This window comes from Grampus griseus, assembly GCF_964374135.1.
Source record: "Grampus griseus genome assembly, chromosome: 12".
Lineage (NCBI taxonomy): Eukaryota > Metazoa > Chordata > Mammalia > Artiodactyla > Delphinidae > Grampus > Grampus griseus.
Genome location: NC_139006.1, coordinates 69,949,318 through 69,956,284, shown reverse-complemented (window position 1 = coordinate 69,956,284; position 6,967 = coordinate 69,949,318). Strand labels below are relative to the sequence as shown.

At 43.1% G+C, this 6,967-nt stretch overlaps 1 pseudogene across 1 annotated transcript; it reads left to right on the top strand.

Annotated features, from left to right (window-relative positions):
* Nucleotides 1–678: 678 nt before the first annotated feature.
* Nucleotides 679–1,047, top strand: LOC309830537 (cyclin-dependent kinase 2-associated protein 2-like; annotated as a pseudogene). The gene has a single exon. The product of its transcript is annotated as a cyclin-dependent kinase 2-associated protein 2-like (transcript).
* The last annotated feature ends 5,920 nt before the right edge of the window (nt 1,048–6,967 follow it).

Sequence of the window (6,967 nt, the reverse complement as noted above, 5' to 3'; positions counted from 1 at the left end):
AAATTTCTTGGAGACTGCCTGTTTTATAATCGTGACAGTTTGGGGATTACAGGACAGCCAATATCTAGTCCCTATGGCGTGCATTCACTTAGAAGGGCTTGGACCTCTGCAAAACTCTTTGAAAGATCACATCCTTCTTGGGCTTTGAGTGTTTGTGTCCTGGGGTGTTTCAGGGTTGACCCTGGACAGCACTCGTGGTTATTAGTTCATGGTGTTCTTGGGAGGCGTTTGAAGTCAGCTGGAGCCCTGCTGATAGAGCTGCTGAGTGCAGCGTCGTATCGACATAATTTCATGATGTGTTTGCATCGAGGGCTCTGGTGCCCTTTCTGAGTGAGGTAAGCACTTTTGGAGCCGGTGTTGACAAAGTTATCTGCTTGTTACCCACTTTGTAGGAGGCTTTCTCTTCTCCTGTTTCCCAGATATTTTTCCCTCTTCTCCACCAGTGATACCTTCTGATGTGCATTATTGGTGCTTATTGTTCAACGGTTTAGAAGTTGAAATGTAGCCAGAGATTTTCTTTCCATACGCCATTAATGATGTAAACCAGAGAGCTTCCTGCAAAGAAGATAGGAAGTATTCTTTACTAAAATGCTGGAGTTTTTTCGTTTCATTAAACTAGTTTATTTATTTCATTCATCTAGGGACACTCTAGATTTCTGCGGCACCCAGGAGTTGGGGATGTCCTACAAACCCACCGCCCCCGCCCCCAGCAGCACCCCTGGGCCCGGCACCCCGGTCCCTACAGCCGGAAGTGTCCCATCGCCGGCTCGACGCCAGAGCCGCTGCCCCTTTCAGACCACTGTTTAATGACTGTGGACCGCCCTCCATGGGCTACATGCAGGCAGTGAAACCACCTGGTGCCCAGGGCTCCCGGAGCACTTACACTGACCTGCTGTCAGTCATAGAGGAGATGGGCAAAGAGATCCGGCCCATCCGACCTATGCTGGCAGCAAGAGTGCCATGGAGCACCTGAAGAGAGGCACCATCCATGCCCGGGCCCTAGTCAGAGAGTGCCTGGCAGAGACAGGGCGGAATGCCCGCGCATAACAGGAGTCGACGCTGCCTCAGCATCTGGACCTTTCCGGGCCACTGCAGAGCACCTGCTTCTCCCTGGCCTTCACCCCGAGTTGCACTTCCCATCCTGGGCTTCCTGTCCTGTGTCCTTTGGTGGGTGGCCTCCAGGAACCAGTGGGCGGCTCTCACTCCAGTCGGCAGCACTAACTGGAAACCCCCAAAGGAGTTAGCAGCGAGGTCACTGTGAATCCCACCCGTGACCTGCCAACAGTGTTGATCCAACTGGAGCTTCCTCCTTTCTGGGGCCCACACCACTCAGCACTTACCCAGGACTTCTCACCACTTTTCCCAGCCCCTTCTCCCCAGCAGGGCCTCAGAAGGCCTGTCGCCTCCCAGCCCTGTCTCCTGGGCCGTGGCGACTCTTTTCTCAGTGAGTCTCTTGCTAAACATGCCCTTTTTGTATAAGTAAAAGATAATTTGGAAAAAAAAAATTTGATATTCATTAAATAAAAATAATATAGTTTCCCTACATTTATTTGAAGAACTGCTCCTTTGATTAAAATCCTGAAAATCTGTAACCATAGTGGGGGAAACAGTTTCACTTTGACAGCAGTAACCGCACTGGCCTGAGAGTGATTCCTGTCCCACTACTAGAGGCTGATTCTGTCCCAGAAACACTGGGCTCAGGGGAGGAATCACTGCTTTGCTTTGCCACATGAGAGAGAGGTGTCTTTCCTCCAGCCTGTATCTTTCTGATAGCAGATCTAGTCTTGTGGGCGCCCGTGAAGTCAGAATCCCCGTTCTGCCACATCCCGTGTCCCCGTGGGCAAGTTTCAAATTGCTCTGGGCCTTGGCTTTTTCTGTCTGTAGAAGGTTATTTCCTTTGTCTCCAGCTGAGATGAGGATTGGGTGAGAATATGAATGGAGAAGGTCTGGCACAGTTGCCAGCCCTCTGGTGGCACTTCATCCAAGTCAGTTTCCTTTTCCCTCTGGGGAACAGTCCCCATGGCTATGCTTGAGGACCATCAAGGAGCAGCCTCCGACAGGGAAGCTCCCTCCACCCTGGACCCACCCAGCAGGTGCACCAGAGGCTGTTCATTATCTACCACAGAGTTTGAAATTCTATACTGGTGGTCTGTCCTTTGGTTGATGGGCCAAGATGACATTACGGTTCAGCAATAGCCGTTTCTTCTCCCTGGGGCATGACTAAACTTCAGTGTTCCACTGAGGTCAGGCGTGGCCATGTTAGCAGGTTTGGCCAATGACATGGGAAGGAAAGCCATGTCACTGTCACTTCCGGACAGAGCCTGGTGAGCCAGTCTGTGCTTTGCCACACTCTTTCCCTCTGCCACACTCGTGGGTCAGATTCCAGTTGCTGCCAGCTGGGGTCCCCTCTGCAGTTCACCTCGATCAGCAGGTTTTCCTTTCCCCACTGAATCACACTGGACATCCGGTGTGAGTGTGGTTATAATCCTTCATGGCTGTAAACCCCTGAGTTTAGGGGGTTGTTTGTCAGTGCAATATAACCGAGGTATCCTGACTGATGCAGATGATAATGATGGTTATGAGGTCTTTAAGATATTGCATTAAAATTCAAGTTGTCTTGGAAAGAGTAGCAATTTCAGCCTTTACCACCTGAAATCTTAGAGTGGGAGGGGATGAAAAGATCCAGGGAACAGCAATTGGTGTGACTGTGACACAGAGAGAAATGTAAAGGATAGAATGCTGAAAGGAACTAGGAGAAGCTGTCAAAAACAGACTCTGCACACTTCTTCCAGTGGCCCTTTGCCAACACTGCCTGGGACCCGGAAGGGCAGAGGCTGCAGTGAGCACCTGAAGCAGAGAGCTCTAATAGGGACCAGGAAGCACGGATTTCAAAAAGCCTCTGGAGGTGCTAAGTAAATAGGTCGTGTGTTTAACTTTTAGTTTCAATAAAAACCAGGTCTTAGTCCAGTGGTTCTCAAACATGAGAATCGTCATCACCGGGAAGGGTTGTTAAAACGCAGGTGACTGGGTATCAACTCCAGAGTTTCCAGTTCAGGAGGTCTGAGGTGGAGCTCAATAATTTACATTTCTAACAAGTTCTCAGGTGATATTGATGCTGCTGTTCCAGGGACCAGCCTTTGAGAATCACTGTCTTAGTCCCACAAGGGAAATTAGGGATTCCCTCCTAGAAGTGAGAAAGGGAGACAGCTGAGAGCGAGTGGCCACCTTGCTCAGCACAAGCTTGTTCTCCAGGTGACTCCTGGATGAGTCGGCCCAGGCCAGCCCCCTGTGCTTCCTGCCCAGGATGCTACAGAGGGCGTTCCCAATTGTCTCTCCACATTGTTTGAGGATATGTCTAAGTATCACCTTCAGAAGTGCAATGAAAGGGAGGAATAGGGGACTGGCTCAAGCTTAGGAATTTTCAGCACAATAATTCAAACAGAGAGCTGAGAAAGAGGGAGTGTTTTCTTCAATTCATGGGCCACAAGACCTGTGGAGTCTCCGAAAGAGGAGGGCTTGACAAGCCATATTTTTATGGAGCCCCGTGGGTATTAGGAATACTGAATACCGAGAAATATGTGTAAACAGAGAAGATATTAAATGAATTCTACATTCCGGAAGGGTAAAAATGCCATGAAACGTTCTCTCCCAGTTCATCAAAAAAAGAAATCACAGAATCTGTGAAAATATTTAGGTAGCTTACGTGGCCCTTGCAGGATTGCAGTTTTTCCCACTTGTGGTTTGGGGACCAGAAAGGAAAAGTAATCCAAGCTCTCACATAATCATTAAGAGACACATGGAAACAGGAAATGAACTATCTATTAAAAAATAAAGAATTATGTCAAAATAATTTTAAAATTGCAAAGCTAATTCATAGTTTCACAAGACAGATGAACTTTGGAATATACTCTATGCAGTGATCTAAAAACTTGCACAGCTTCTTTAAAAAAGGATGGAATAACTAAATATATATATATGGTGACTAAGCATATTTATTCTTGTAGGAAGGACAAGACTATGCCAGATAAGGAAAGTTCTTTTAAACTGAATCTAATTATCTTGAAAGGTGAAGGATAGTTTTGCCTCACTTTTTCAAATGGTAACTTCCATTTTTATGTCTCCTCTGAGTCTCATGGTGTTTTGCCAGCATGAGATTTCTGTAAACCTAAGAGAATTGACAATGTGATTGCGTCCTCCATGTAAATAAAATGTAAAGAGGACTTCTATGTAAATAAAATGAGAAAATACTCTGCCTGGAAAAATAGCATAAACTCTTGCAGGACGGAGTCTTCCACTGCTCTCAGTAAAGGCCTAAAGTAATTCTCCACATAGCTTTGTTGTATTAGCAACTCATGATCATGAGTTGATGATGAGCACCTCAGAGTAATAGACCAATCATGGGATGATATTCATTAAAAATTGTGTCTCCTAGATAGAAGAAAACATCCAAGTGTGCTAGGGTAGAGCAAGCTAATTAATCCAGGGAGGAATCCCCCAGTGTTTGCAGTACCCACTTTCCAGGAGGTTAGATGAAACTCTCACCAGTTAACTCCCTGTTCTTTTAAGGATGAAATTGAAATTTCATAAATCTCCATGGCTTACAGAAGTGAAAAAACAGGACCAACAATCAGTTTTCTAGGGTTCTAGTTTCATTAGTTAGGATTATGCAAGTTTGCATTATGGCTTTTGTGACCTTAGGCCCTTTGACCTTCAAGGGCTATATCATCTATGAAAAAATGATTAGAAATGATATTTTATAACTGTGTTGGTATAAGACAAAAACACTAATGGACTCATTATTGAACATTTATTTTTATCATATTCATTTTTTTCTTCTGATTTTAAAGTAAAATGAAAATAATTTTGTGGACTCCTGAAAGTGCTGTGGGCCCTAGGTATAGTACATGCTCTGCCTAATCAGATCCACTCCCAGACTGTGTTTGGCTGCAAATTAAAATTAAAAAACAAACAACAACAACAACAAAAACTTCACTAACATCTGGCTTATTAGCACATAGTCTTCACGTAGTCTTCACGTAGCTACATGAAGCAGAACCCCAGCCAACTCACAGATACATCCATGAGCCCAGGCATACCTGGCCAATATCAGCAAAATCCCATTGACACAAGAGAAATTGTTGCTATTTTATGCCACTAAGTTTGGGGTAATTTGTTATGCGGCAATAGCTAACTGACATATAATGCTTTAGCAGCTATTACATTGAGTTGGGATTTTTTTCCCCCCATAATGCAATGTAACGCCACTGAAGGTTTTAAAAGGGGAGTGCCTGCTCTGATTTACTTTTGACAAAGTTCACTCTGCCTGTGGAGAAGAGATTGGAGGGAATCTAGAGTGGAGGACAGGAAACCAGTAGGTGGCTACTGCAATAATCCAGATGTGGAACGATGACATGATGGTGGTGAGGCCTGGGGGGAGGGTGGAAATGGAGATGCAGAGAAATGGATGGGAATGCATAATATACATATTCAAATTCTATTCTAGGTCCTGTGGAGTATGTGAAAAGGCACAAGGAATTATAAGACCATGCTGTGTCTTAATTGAAAGGATGAGAGGTAGATTGTTTCTGAAGCGAGGAATGCTGAGTTAATTAGTGGTTTTTCTGATCCCACCCAGAAAATCCTGCTAAATGTTCCTAAACTCACTGAGGGCCAGATTCAACTTTTGAAATCTGTTTGTGGGAATCAAAGATAATGGCAGAAGCAGATGGCTGTGAAGGATGCTATGGTGTAACATTTTGTGGGTTATATTTTAACAGGATGGTAACTGAGCTTTCTGAGCTTGTCTGGTCTATTGCCCTCCTCAAAATTCTCCATCCATCTCTCTGTCTTCTCTCCATTTCTATAATTTGCAACAATTTGATTTTCTCTTGAGGAAATCTACATTCAGAAAAGTGAGAGATCGTGAAGGGGCTGCTTGTTTATCTTTAGTTCAACCAAAGAAATGCTCCAACGTAACCACACCCTGATTTCACTTTGGGGTATCACGCAATTACAACATGCCATTTCTTTATGAAATTCAAAGAAACATCTCACAAATGAATTCTTAATTCATTTCCTAGAGGCATGCAGCGTTTGCTGTGGTTATCAACAGTTTTCTTGTTCTGAGAAGTGAACTGAGGTATAGCAGTAAAGCAGCTTCCTAAACACATTTGAGACAAAATTGAAAAAAGCTTTCAAACCTCTTCAAACCACTCTCCCCACCCCAGATCATGCAAATATGGAAGGAATATACATTTTAAATCTACAAGCTTTTCAATAAATGGGAAAATATTGATCTTTCCTGGGTGATTTCTCTTTCCTTGTCCATTAACATTGATATGAAATATTAAAAATAAAGCCAAAAACTGCATTTCTTTTGTACTGGAATCATTTGAACAAAATGATTTCCTTGCAAAAGTTTTCTTATATTGGACATTATTCATTCATTGTTAAAAGAAAATTAAACTGTCCAGAATAGTATGTAAGAGGGAAATCTAAGTATGGTTGAGGCAGAAAAATAAAGTTTCTGAAGAAAACCAGTGACATTCTCTTAACAATAAATATAATGTAATGTTATTTTTAGTTTTATTATATTTATATTTTGGTATGTCTTGAACTTGTCTTTATATTCAGAATTATTTATATTTCAGTATAATGTTAATGTTAGTTTGAGATTATTTGAGTGATATTTACATTCATCTGTTGATACAAATGGGAATAGATGTATTTATTTTGAGTGAGGCCTGAAAAATTGGCCAACTCATTTCTGCTTTTTTTTTTCTCACAGTTTTAGTCTTGAAACTTTCATGTGTTTTGGCATCATTCAACTCTCCACTGTGCTTTTTTCCTTATTAAGAAACTTATCCCTTAATTAGCTTGCTGTCCCTTCATTTGAAACTCGGTCTATTTGATAACTCTTTGTTGCTTCTAGAACGGTTGGTGCAGGCTTGTGTGGGCTTCCATAACA